This window comes from Syngnathus leptorhynchus, chromosome 7 (genome assembly GCF_054491065.1).
Source record: "Syngnathus leptorhynchus isolate UIUO chromosome 7, UIUO_Slep, whole genome shotgun sequence".
NCBI classification, from domain to species: Eukaryota; Metazoa; Chordata; class Actinopteri; order Syngnathiformes; family Syngnathidae; genus Syngnathus; species Syngnathus leptorhynchus.
In genome coordinates, this window is record NC_141201.1 from 15,799,196 (window position 1) to 15,813,656 (window position 14,461).

The following is a 14,461-nucleotide window of genomic DNA, read 5'->3' on the forward strand; positions in this document are numbered from 1 at the left end:
ACTGTTTTCAATGACAGAAAGATTTTAATGACATTAGTAATTCATTAGATCTAACATTGTGCACAATATTTTGGAAAAGCCCCACATATGGAGTTTTAATGGAGAAATTCAAATTATTTGAAAAAAATGCATACATGAAGGACATAATTTTTTACTATACGTATATTGGATTATTACAAAACCTATAACCAATACAAAATGATAGAAATAACATGAGTTATTCAGACCTGAGTATTTAGAAAAGTTTAAAAAGTTCATTTCGTCAAAGAAAAGGAAAACAAATACATATATATAATAGAAGTAGAAGTTGCTTACCAGTGTCCATGATGTTGTTCAGTCTGACACACACACACACACACACACACACACACACACACACACAGGTAGCCCTCTCTATTCTTCTGCTGTATTTGTCTACGGTAACTGAATACCAATGTTGAGCACCATCGTGAGTGGTGTGCCTCCGTGAGAGCTTTAATCACGTCGTCAGGAGGGCAGGGACACATGTAACATGCCACCATACTTCATCACTGCAGATGTGAAGTGTGAGCTTTTTAAAACCTATTTGTTTAAATGCAAATATTTGGTAAGGATGTTTTATGGACTATTTGCATCCACATTCAAGATTCTGCGTTACAAACATTACATCAAAGTCAAAGTCGGCTTTATTGTCAATTTCTTCACGTCAAGACACACAGATCAAAATTTTGTTTCTGGCAGTGAGGTCAGCATTTGACCATACATTCTGTAAATGACGACCGTGGCTCAGGCAGTAGAGCGGGTTGTTCAGAAACCGGAGGGTCGGCAGTTTGACCCCATTTCTGTCTGAGTCACCTGTCCTTGTGTCCTTGGGCAAGACACTTCACAAACCTTGCCAACAGATGAAAAATAGTCCATTGGCTAATTCAGGTCCATCTACAGAAATGTTCATTGATGTACACTGTCCCTGTCAAATAAACAAACAAATGAAAAAATTACATGAACCATGTCACACGGATTTTAACACTCTTTTATGGCCGTGTCAAATAGGATTGGGCTGAGAGCTGCAAGAAAGAAAATATGGAAAAAGGTTCACCACGCAAAAGATACATTTATACAACAGACACGCATAAGATTTGAATCTCAAGACAAACCAAACCAAAGCTCCAGAGAGAAGACATAGACCTAAAGCCATCAAGTGTAGATTTGAAAGCAATAATTATCTATATCTATATCTCGGTTGATCAATCAATCGACGGATGGATGGATAGCCGGATGGACAGACAGACGGATGGACAGACGGATGGACGAACGGACAGACAGGGAGAGAGAGCGTGCTAAGTAGTGTTTGTGATTATGGTTTTGCAAACTTTGTAACTGATAGAAATTGTGTGACAAGAATCGCTATCAAATTTTAATGTTTGTGTAAAACTGTTGCCAGCTACAGTACAGAGTTGGCTTCTTTGCAACAAAGCTTGTAGACCAGGGACAATATTTTAGACTTTAGAGATAAGTCTGCAGTTCCGTTACGTACAAGTTGCTTTTTTGTACAACGACCCATAGGACAACCCTGACTCACAACATTACCTGAGGCTGGGGGACTCCACTGCTCTGCTCTCTCTACTGGCTGTTGCTGATTCTCAGCATGAGCCTAAAGTATGTTGGACTTTTCCAGTTAGCGTTTGGGCATTACCTTGCCTTTGGGTCTTAAGTTATGGAACTACATTTCAATGATATTTAGCGCCTTTTTTTTTTTTTTTTTACTCTCCAACTCATCTGTACATTCCCATTCTGACGTAGAAAAAAAACAAAAGTTTGGGGTCACTTACAAATGTCCTTATTTTGAAATTAAAATTGCTATTTTTCAATGAGGATAACTTTAAACTAATCAGGAATACACTATACATAGTTAATGTGGTAAATGACTATTCAAGCTGTAAACGTCTGGTTTTCAATGAAATATCTACATACGTGTATAAAGGCTCATTTCCAATGGTCCATTGTGTTTGCTAATTGTGTTTGAAGGCTAACGGATGATGAGAAAATCTTTGAAAAATCTTGAAAACCCTTGTGCAATTATGTTAGTTTTCCTGGAAAACACTAAATTACCCCAAACTGTAGTGTATATACTATATACATATATCTATATAGCTTTGACGTTCCAGAAAAAAAAAATCCACTTGTTGATGGACCTAATCCCTTATTTATCTTGCATATTATTATTATTATTATTATTATTATTATTATTATTATCCACCCATCCATCCATCCATCAATTTTCTGTACCACTTGTCCCCACGGGGGTCGCGGTCGTTTTTGGTCCAAACCAAACAAGCGGACCAAAGGATTTTTCTGGTCTGAATACACCCTGAGTTTGGTAGTTGCTTGACTGAACCTAACACTGATGAGTTAGTTAGATCTGGTTTATCCAGGTAAAAATCAAAGAGTCAGATGGGAGCGTCATTTCTACCAGGCCACCAGCTGTCCCATTTCCTCATAACACAAATCAACACAAGGCTCATTTGCTTTTTGGTTTGCTCAAACTGTTTTATACAAATCATTGGAACAGCAATTTGAGTACCTAGAACATGGCTCAGGGCGCCAAAGTGAAGCATCGCCTCTCACAAATATCTGGAGTATGAATCTCGTGTTGTTGAGCTTTTGTTGTGTGAGAGAAATTAATTAAATTAAATGCAATTAAAAGAGAGTAAATATGAATACAACTACCGATCATCAAATTTAGTTTTGGACACGAGAGATGCAGAGCCCAGATTGCAGGTAGACAGACTATGAATCCCTGAGTGCATGCAATAAAAATCATATCAAGCATTGTCTTTTAATCAAACACACTGTTTTTTATTTTATTTTAAAACACAGGAAGGTTCCATTTGTTTTAAATTTACCTTCATTTAAGCTTAGTGTTTATGTTTAAACTGTGCATAACATTACGCTTGCTTAACCACTTAAAAACATTAAAATAATAAAAGAGTCAATATCACGATGAAGTGCCTGGCATTGAAGCCACCATCTCTGAACTGCAGGCAATGTGCTAACCAGTGCGACACCATGTCCGGACTACCACGTATGGATTATCTGTTGATTATATGTTTTTTTTCACGCAATGAAAAACTGCAGGATGGCACAGTGGCGAACTGGTTAGCACATCCGCCTCACAGGGGTGAGATTGTCGGTTCGATTCTGGTTCCGGCCTTACTGTGTGGAGTATGCATGTTCTCCTCATGCCTGCATGGGGTTCCTCCGGGTATTTCGGTTTCCTCCTACATCCCCCCCCCAAAAAAAACGCATGGTAGGCCTATTGAGCACTCCAAATTGCCCATAGTTGTGGTTGTGAGCATGAATGGTTTATATGTCTATATGTGCCTTAGGCTGGTGTACCTGGTGAGGAAAAGTGGTTTGATGGATGGATGGATGGATGGATGGATGGATGGATGGATGGATGGATGGATGGATGGATGGATGGATGGACAAACAGCGGACAGATGAAAACTGAAGAGACACTTTATATCACTTGAGTCTCCTTTTTCCACCTCCTGCTTGAAAAAATAAAGTTTTCTTTCTAATTATCACATTCCTTCGGTCTGAATATATTGTATTGTATTGGCATTGTATTGTAGGATTATCAAGCGAGATAAAGGAGCGTGTTTCCATGTTCGGTGGAAATGGAAAACTCTATTTTTGGCAGACTTTCATGTTAGTGTACCGATGGGGTCCGTTGAACTGACTGAGAGTTTAGTCTGCACTTGACCCGAATAGGGACGATTAAAACGACGGATAAAACCCCACTTCTGGCCCCACTTGGTCCATCCTTTAGTTTCATTTTTTATAACATGCTTGATCCTCGCACCAGACGGACGGATCATTCTGTCCTTGGGACGGAATGAACCAGATGCAAGAGACTGTATTTCCCATTTGGGGCCTGATTGAACTGTTTGATGTTGTCGTCTCCAAGAATGATTCTGGCAAATGTATTTTTTCTTGTGAAAATGTCTCAATCTAATCAAGAAAAGTCATGTAAGGTGTATTTTCTCAGTAGTAGTCATGAGCTAATTCTGTTGAGAGTCAGCTCACCACTTAAGGAGGACTAAGGGAAACATGGTATTTTGAAAGCATGTCCAGTGACCCCAACCCGACTCCTTTGCAGTTGCAGTTTATTGCAAGTGAATACTTTTGTGTGCCAATTTTTTCCATCCATTGTCCATAGCTGTCAAAATGGGCATTATATTTAATTGGGCAGTGGGTGTGGTTTTCATATTTTTTTTATTTTTTGCCATTGTACATAATTAGCGACATAGACTGTAGCCTACTAATTACATGGGTGAATTACTACCTCTACTTTTACTTGAATTTGTATCTGTACGTTTGCTGAGGTATGAGTAATTAAGTGACCACTGTGTCTTGTACAGTATAATGGGATGGAGTTATAAGATGTGCCATGGTAACTCTCTTAATGCATGTTTCTGTTAGGAGAGCGCAAGCACATTTTGTCCATTAGATGATAGTAACAGACAATTTAATGTAGTAGTAGTGACGAGTGGCGCTTACAAGTCCTGGAGAGTTGAGAGTCATATTATGTACATATGCAGAGACTGCAAATTACAATCTAAATTTAGGGACAATGGTGAAAACAAGGCGCACTGGGTAGTACATCCGCCTCAGGTCAGTTAGGAGGGTGTGGGTTAAATTCCACCTCCGGCCCTCCCTGTGTGGAGTTTGCATGTTCTCCTCGTGTCCACGTGGGTTTTCTCTGGGCACTCCGGTTTCCTCCCACATCCCAAAAACATGCTTGGTCGGCCGATTGAAGACTCTAAATTGTCCCTAGGTGTGAGTGGAAGTGCGGATGGTTGTTCGTCTCTGTGTGCCCTGCGATTGGCTGGCAACCGGTTCAAGGTGTATCCCGCCTACTGCCCGATGACGGCTGGGATAGGCTCCAGCACGCCCGCGACCCCTGTAGGGACAAAGCGGTTCAGAAAATGGATGGATGGATGGATGGATGGATGGATGGATGGATGGATGGATGGATGGAAGGAAGGAAGGAAGGAAGGAAGGAAGGAAGGAAGGAAGGAAGGACGGACGGACGGACGGACGGACGGACGGACGGACGGACGGACGGACGGATGATGAAAACAAATGTTCAAAATCTCCAAGCAGGAGAGGTTCTTATATGTCCTTTTGGTTAGCTTTGTTCCACAGCTTTCACTCATCTCAGATACTGCCTGGTCATAATTTGTCACAAGCTGGGTTTGGTCATACAAATTGATCAATAGAAACAACTAACTTTGACAAGCCAGGATCATTTTTTTTACATATCCATCCATTCCATGATGTGAGAGGGAAAAAAAAGCCTCATCATTGAGCTCGAATGATGTCAGGAAGTAAAAATAAGGAGTTGAATAAAAGGTAAATGTTGGCAATCAGAACAAAATATAAAAGGAAGCAATATTCCAGATAAAGACTAAAATCCTTCTGCAAGTATCGTAGTATTTATGTAATTATGTTTTGAGTTGTACAGTCCCATTTTACTTCATTTCCAACACTATGTTGAAAAGTTAATCGTGTTTGGAATTTAAAGCCTGTTTTAGAAAAAGGACCCAAATGTTATTTCTCTGCCATAATTGGGAATAGTATGTTTCTTATCAAAGCATACGGATCTTGGATTAGTGACTGGAATTTTCCAAGGGACAGAGTATTGTGTCTGGCAAAGAGGAAGAAGCTGTTTTAAAGTCAGTTCACCACTGTTCCTATGCCGATCACGCACAAATAGGGATTATTATCATAGAACTAGATTACATAATGGAATGCAAGTGTGTGTTTGAGCCTCCCTGGCTCCCTTGCTCTCTTGGAAATCATTGTACGTTGACATAGATGAGAGCAATACTTGGAATTCTTCGGAGGCTCTGGAAAATATATTTTGCTGAGTGGGGTAACAAATGTTTATTCCAGCGTTGTCTGCTCACATTGACATTACTTTTGCATTAGCTCGGACAATCAAAAGAGAAATGATAAAAGGGAAAGCGTTTGTGATTTCACAGCACAGTAGTCCACATGATTTTTGTATAATGATAAATAACAGCGGTACAGCCCACGGAATGTTGCCATTTTCTGCAGAAAAAAAAATTAAAATGTAACTACAGTGTCACGATAAATATCGTTTTTTCACTCATTTGAGGAATATTGGCAAAGCACCTTTGACAGTTTCGCTGTCATTGGATGGAATTTTACACGCACGCACACAAACACACGCGGTCCGGCGGTGAAATCAATGTTGGGTGCATTCATCCACCTGGCCACCCAGTATTCAGAATTTTAAGAGACCCTGAAAATAAAGTCCACCTTGATGCGTTAAACAGGTCTCATTTCCGCTCAGACAATGGAAAATGACTGAAAATAAATGAAATATCTGCAAATTGGATTATTTGGATTACCGTAATTTCCGGACTATAAATCACGTTTTTTTTCTTAGTTTGGATGGGGGGGGGGGGGGCTAGGGGGGCGATTTATACTGAGGACCGACTTATGTGAGAATTTTTTCACAAATTTTCTAAATAAAAAACAAAAAACGGAAACCGCAATAAACGAACCGCAATGAAGCAAGGGATTGCTGTAATTTGAATTTCAAGTGACGTCAGCCGCACGGCGATTGTTTACATAAAAGACAAAGATTCGATCACAGGATGACGAAGATGACGAAGGGCCCCACGTACTACCGGCATCATTAGCGGCTTTGTTTGTAAGTGACACAGAGGACAAAGCGTTTGAATGATTTAATCATTTGGAGTGACACAGAAGGTTTGAAAAACTATTATGGCTTTTACGCACGCCCGGTCCTACTCTACAAAGCTCTCTTTCACCTGGATGGAAGTCGGGGGCCGGCGCTCGGCCGGGTGGCTGTCTGGGACGGTGGATGGGGCTCGGACATGGCTTTTACGCACGCGCGGTCTTACTCTGCAGAGCTCTCTTTCACCTCCGTGGATGGAGGTCGGGGGCCGGTGCTCGGCCGGGTGGTTGTCCGGGGACGGTGGATGGGGCTCGGACATGGCTTTTACGCACGCCTGCTCCTATTCTATGAAGCTCTCTTCCACCTCCGTGGCTGGAAGTGCCACCTCCCAGGATGGAAGTCCACGCCGCCACACGCCTGGAAGTCCACGCCGGTGCTTGGGGCCGTGTGGCGGTGAACTATTTATGTTATAGTTATTTGATATATTTTATTTTGTGTAGCAACTTGTACATGTTTTTATCATTACGGTTCAGTAGTTGTTGGCTTATTGAACTCTTGTTTTGTTAAATACAGAGCCGTTTACCAAACCCACATCTTTGCTGGTACTTTGTACTTTGGTCCGTAGCGGTATTGCAAGTGGTCAGCAAAATTGGAAATGTTTATAAATAAAATTATCATAATTATCCATCCATCCATTTTCTGAACCGCTTTGTCCCCACGGGGGTCGCGGGCGTGCTGGAGCCTATCCCAGCCGTCATCGGGCAGTAGGCGGAGGACACCCTGAACCGGTTGCCAGCCAATCGCAGGGCACACAGAGACGAACAACCATCCGCACTCGCACTCATACCTAGGGACAATTTTAGAGTCTTCAATCGGCCCTCTAGGAAGAGATACAGATGCCTGCGCTCCCGCACCACCAGACTCAGGGACAGCTTCGTGCTCCAAGCTGTCCGGATCTTGAATTCCCTCCCCCCTCCACCCTCTGCTACTTGACGTCCTGTTCTTTTGCGCTATGATCTGGCTGTCTGCTATTAGCGCGCTTGCTCCATTTTGCTGCTCTTATTTGTCTATTTATTTATTTATTTATTGTTTATTATTTGGGTTATTTGCTTATTACTTATTCGTTGCTCTTGTCTGTTCGTTTTTACTCTTTGTGCTATTTGATGTGAGTGTTGTGTACTGTCTAGTCACCGTGGGACGGTGGGAAACGTAATTTCAATCTCTTTGTGTGCCTGGCATGTGAAGAAATTGACAATAAAGCGGACTTTGACTTTGGCCTACCAAGCATGTTTTTTGGGATGTGGGAGGAAACCGGAGTGCCCGGAGAAAACCCACGCGGGCCCGGGGAGAACATGCAAACTCCACACAGGGAGGGCCGAAGGTGGAATCGAAGCCGCACCCTCCTAACTGTGAGGCGGACGTGCTACCCAGTGCGTCACTGAGCCGCCATTATTATTATTATTATTATTATTATTATTATTATTATTATTATCATCCATCCATTTTCTATACCGCTTATCCACGGTGGTCTCAGGCCTGCTGGAGCTTGTCCCAGCAGTCATTGGGCAGTAGGCGGGGGACACCCTGAACTACTTGCCAGCCAATCAAAGGGCACACAGAGACGAACAACCATTCGCACTCGCACTCATGCCTAGGGGCAATTTGGAGTGCTCAATCGGCCTACAAAGCATGTTTTTGGGATGTGGGAGGAGAACATGCAAACTCCACACAGGGAGGGCCGAAGGCAAAATCAAACCCACACCCTTCTAATTGTCAGGCAGATGTGTTCCCCAGTGCACCACCGTGTCACCTAATTGCGACAATTTTAAAAATAAAATTGATTCATTATTTAGACTTATTTTCCAGCGAATTTGGTGAATCATTTACCCAACCAAATCATGTCAAATGTAGCCAAGATTCCCAAAATAGACATACAGATGCAAATAAATAGCCTGTATAGGTCTATCCTTCGTCAGTGCGAAATAAAATAATATTCTACCAAAGCAGTGGTCCCGAAGTTGCTTCTAGGTTGTAATGGTGGTCTCTTGGACAAAACCAGTTGAAAAACCCTGGTATAAGTGACTGGTTGCCTTATATTTACTGATGATGGAACTGCTGACAAAAGCAGGAAGATCAATTCTGATGGGCGGGGCAATATATTCCATCAAATGCTTCAGAACTCATTGGATGGTTCTTCACAATGCTATTGAACAATGACCTAAAGCAACCAAGTTATACAGGATACACAAATGGTTTCAATTTGTACTCAATGCACCTGATTTGGAGGAAAACACCCTCAAGCAACGTCTGTAGTAACAATTTAAAGCCATCGTGATTTAAACACAAAAGGGCTGCAGTTCTTCACTGATAAAATACAGAAAGACATAACTTTGAACAGATTAAAAAGAGATATAGCCAGCTGTTTAAGTGATGTACAATGTGTGGTCCACTTGGGAAGCCTTTGCCGAGGGCGCCCTCAAACCTGAAACAGTTGATTTCCAGATGTGTCATTCGCCACAAACTTGTGTAAGGTAAGTGGAGGTGGGGTCAGTGGGTCCGTTGTCTGCTCTGTTAATTAAACATTTTCAAACGAGACTCAGGACACTACCTACGTTAGTAAATGAACCCTTTGCTTATTCAATATGCTAGGTTAACAATAGAATAAATCACTGGTGTCAGGCAGAATCATAGCTCCAAAACCTGCACTTTTGAGGAGACCTACTTTTGGTCAACCATTGATAAAGCATCATCAAGCTAGTCATTTTTAACACTTTAAATTCATCAATAATTTTAAACAAATAATATTAAATGAGAATCGCACCCACATGAGTGGAATGACTTACAGTATAGATTTGTGGCTGCATCATTTGACAAAGAAAATGAATGGTTGGATAGAGCTGGCTGTACTTTAGTGTTGGTCAACAGGATGCTTTGGAAAGAATAAAACAACAAATGGAGACCCCTGTTTCTGTCCACATTATTCAGCACTTGTATTATTAACTTCCAAAAGTCTCTCTTTCCTGCCTTCATGATACAAAATCCATGAAATGTCAATAGAATCCAAATCATAAGTAAGGTTCTGCGGACAATTCAATTCCAAAATCCTGTATTAAAACGAATGTTAATAAACATTGGATCTCAAATTAACTACTCATAATTGTTGGCAAAATTAAAAAGGTAGAAAATATAAGCATTCTATTTACATTATCAAATGTAGTCATAACAGCCATCTGCATTTCATTTGAGTTGGCTGTTTTCAAACCAAGGCCAGTCCTGACGTCAGCAATATTGGCGAGGAACCTGCGAACATTCCTGAGATGAAGAGGGATCCAGACATAGGCTCATTCCCGTGCACCCCACCCCTCTCCCCAAGATCCTGTCAGCCAGGTCAACACCTTCAGTCAGTTAATCAGCTGTTTCTTTTTTTCCTTTCTTTAATTTTTGCCTTTTCGATAACCTATAGCAATTCAATCCATTTTCCATACCACATTCTTTTTTAGGGACACACGACTTACGATGATAGACATGATACACCATTGACTGATCAGCTGCCAATCACATGGCTGACATCCAGTATATTCAGACAATCGAGACTCACATCCACACGCAGCCTTCACTTAACATAGTACAGAGAGTGGGACCAAGGCATATAGAAATAAACCATACAAGCATAAGGGAAACCTATAGATACAGAGAGAGCCTGCATTGAAGACAACAGGTACATGTTGTTCGCTAGAACAAGTCTATTATATATTTTAGTTATTATAGATTATGTAAGAGAGGACGTATCTTTCATATTGTACTTAATCCTTGCAGTGATGTCTTCACAATGCCACCCTGAAAAGTGCAATAATAGAGTGAATCATTAAGATGGGTCAACACAGAACAAGTGACAAAATTGTCCTGAAGCAGAAGTCACTTGATTGAATAAAAAAGATTAATAATTAATATTTCTTGACAAGTCAAGTCAGCATGTATAAGCAGTTGACAAGCAAATTGGAAATAGTAAATGAAGAAAAACAAATGACGTAATCCTTAAATTTCCTTCAGGTTGTCCAAAATGTGAAAAACCCATATGTATTTTCAATAGGATTTAATGTCCCATCATGTTCTCTGAAACTCATACGTAGGTTCTGGCCTTCATTTGTGAGCACAAATTGACCACAATGTGCTGGCTGACACCAGGACTACTGGAAAATGTCACAGGTGTCGTATGCATTTTACTGTCACCGCCGTCAGGTCGACTTTTCCGTGAATTCCCAGAAATGCAATGGAAAAGACCGCCATGATAGAATGGAAAAAAAAGAAGTCCAGACCCTCTTTTGATGGTTAATTGGTGGGTTGGAATTCACTGAATCACTTCAAAAAATTCCCTAAGTGAGCCAAATATTATTGCTGTTTGTCCATAAACCGAGACTTTGTCTTGAAATAAAGTGCAGCCATTGCAGACAAGACTTGCATGCCTAATGAGGGGAAAAAGTGAGTCCATGCCTTTAATGTGAGCAGCACGCGCCGCGCATGTCACAAATCTGTCCTCCTAAAAGCCTCCTTTCAGCACACATAGGAATATGTTGAATCACTCATAGCTTATTAATGAAATGATGACACTATAGAGTGAAAAAAACAGACCCTGCTTTAAACCTGTGTGGGTTTGACTTCCAGACAGTATTGCTTGGAGCTCTGGGGAGATTATTTGAGAAATTGAGACCATTGTTTGACGTCAGTACCAGTAATGTCCACAGTAACAATGGAAATAACAATAGGAAAAGAGCAATACTGGACAAACACAAATTTGAAAGCATTCCAGAGAAAAATGACCAACTTATATTCATCACCGGAGTAATTAATTGGTATCTGATTATCATATTGAGATTGTAAAAACTACAGCATGTGGCAGTAGTGCTCGTAGTAGACAATAGTTTGGCTTATTGAAAGAGTGGTAGGTAGAATGATGAAATCCTCACACTCCTAATGACTAATTCAAGTGGCAAACAAATGTCCTTCCATCCATTCCATACACTACTTACTCAGGAGCCTAATCATTCGGAGGTGACCAACATATCCGCGGGCATCAGGTCGCCCATGAGTAGCTCGCGGGCTTTTTCTAAACATAGCTCAGGTGAAATATTGTGAAATTGCAAATACTGAGGGCAGATACGGAATCAACAACCATAAAAAATAATTTTTGAAACTTCACTTGCATCTCTGATTGAGAATTTTAGTAAAAATGTGTTGACCAATGTTATTAATTGGCATTAAAGATATTTTTAGCAAATACATAATTTCATACGTTATTATCTAACTATGGGACAAGCGGTATAGAAAATGGATAGATTATCTAACTGATAGCTTTTTGAATAAAAACATACATACCTGTGGTGTAATCCATAGCATTGTAGTTCATATGTTTTACCACTCGAGGGCAAACTATGTCTATGTATACAAGTACTGCAGAGGAACATCAGAACCACGTTGTTGAAGCCTGTTAATAAAGAGAATATCAGAACCACGTTGTTGAAGCCTGTTAATAAAGAGGCTGCATGGACTCAAAACAGCAGTCTTTATCTGTAAAAACCTAACACAACAGTACAGAAGAAGTAACTCTCAGTTTCCAAAAGTTGGCGAATGTTAGAGAACGGATCGAATGTTGATTTTTTTTTCGTCAGGGTTCGTGCAATGTTAGAGGCGTTCGCCAAATATTCGCTAAAATGTTAATGACGGAAACAGTTTTTCTTTTCAGAAAGAAATGTTGAGCATAATAAAACCAAATATTGCGACAAGCAAAACTGAATTTTGTTGTTTGACGATAAACAATGGTAGGAGCAATTATTCAACTTTTAAAAAGTAATGCTATCTGAAAATGTGATCTTAGACACCAAGAAAAACAATCCAAGGCCCAATAATTTAAATGGCGAAAGTCATGCAACAGAATTATTAAACATTTTCCACCCCAAAGTCCTATGACTACATACTTTTGACAGTCGTGTACATGAAGGAGAACGCAGAGTATGTTAAAAAGCAAAATGTATTATAAAGTGTCAGATATTCATTGAGTACCGAGAAAGCCTTAGTAGATGTAATATTAATAACACAAAAATGTTACAATGTTGTTTACTTGGATCCATTATCTATGGAAAAGGTTGGGTGGCCAGCACACTGAATAATAATATAATGAGAAGATTGTTTGAAAGCACTCAGCTCCCTGCCATTGCCTACAGGTTTTCCACTGTTGCTTATGTAACCTTATTTTAGAACATTAAAGTCATTCTCGCAGCATTTAATCTCTTCTTTTTCTTTTTGCCATGGGCTTATACAACATCTCTCTCCCTCTCTCCCTCTCTCTCTCTCTCTCTCTCTCTCTCTCTCTCTCTCTCTCTCTCTGTCTGTCTGTCTGTCTGTCTGTCTGTCTGTCTGTCTGTCTGTCTACCATCCTCCACCCACCCATCCATCCATCCACCCATCCACCCATCCATCCATCCATCCAACATCCATCCATCCATCCACCCAATCCATCCAACCCATACCTCCCTCCCTCTATCCATCCATCCATCCAACCATCCATCCATCCATCCATCCATTACGGTAACCCAAAGTGCAAATCACAAAAAACAAACAGAGGAAAAATTGAAACCAAAGAACAAAAATATTACAAAAGATCAAACACAAGTGCAAATCACAAACAAAAACAAGTTTATAAGAAAAAGGAATGGCAAACAAAAAAACATGCAAACGAGAAAAATAAATCATAAACCAAAAAGTTAACAAACAAGAGTTTTCTTTTTTGTTTGCGTTTCTTTGTTGCTTGGTTTTTGTTTTTACCGATTCCTTTTTCTTGTTTGCTTGGTTTTTTGTTTGCGTTTCTTTTCGCTGTTTGCTTGCTTTTTTGTTTGCGATGGCTTTTTATGTTTTCTTGTTTTTTTTCTTTGCTTGTTTTTACAGTTATGTTTCAGCGGTTGCCTTTCGAACAAGTTTAATTTCTATTGTGCTATATATTGTGTTGCACACCACACACCAGGAACCAGATTGCACACATGCATGAGTGCAGAGAAAGTCAGTGTCGCACTCATAACAAGTGTGCCTTTACTGTGATTGTTGATTTAATTAAGTTTGATGGTTGCTTATCATCACAATAATCTTGGTAAAACTGGTGAACTGACAAGCCATCTATTCCAAATTTCATACATCAATTGTTTGGCTTAAAAAACACAAATGACACGAGTCTAACACACAATGTGAACAACAATGGGTCAAATGGAATCTTTGATGTGTTACATAAAGCTCTTTTTGGCAATATAAATGATGAAAAGCTCTATTCCTGGCCTGGAGATGGTTTGAAGAACTGATGTGACACATAAATAATGGGAGGTGCGGCGCCAAAATAACAGTAATGATCTAATTGCAAACATATTGATTCAAATTGTGAAAATGTTTTAAATGGCACAAGGAAGCATTTGGACTTTCAGAATAAAACATACAGCACAGGCAAAGAAAAATAATTTCTCTTCTGTCAATAAAGTGTTCCTCAAATTTGCATATTGTTTGGTATTTCCGTCACTGTAATGCTGACATTTTAGGTGAGAGAAATTTGTAAGACATTGCCATGTCCTACCCAATAAAAATCACATAACACATGCGTTGTTTTGGCCTGCATTGTTAATGTGGGCTGGGAGACAATCTAATAGTTTTTCCAACATCAGAGTGAGCTCACTGTCCTGCTTTGGTACTTTAGACTAAGCATGGCTTGTT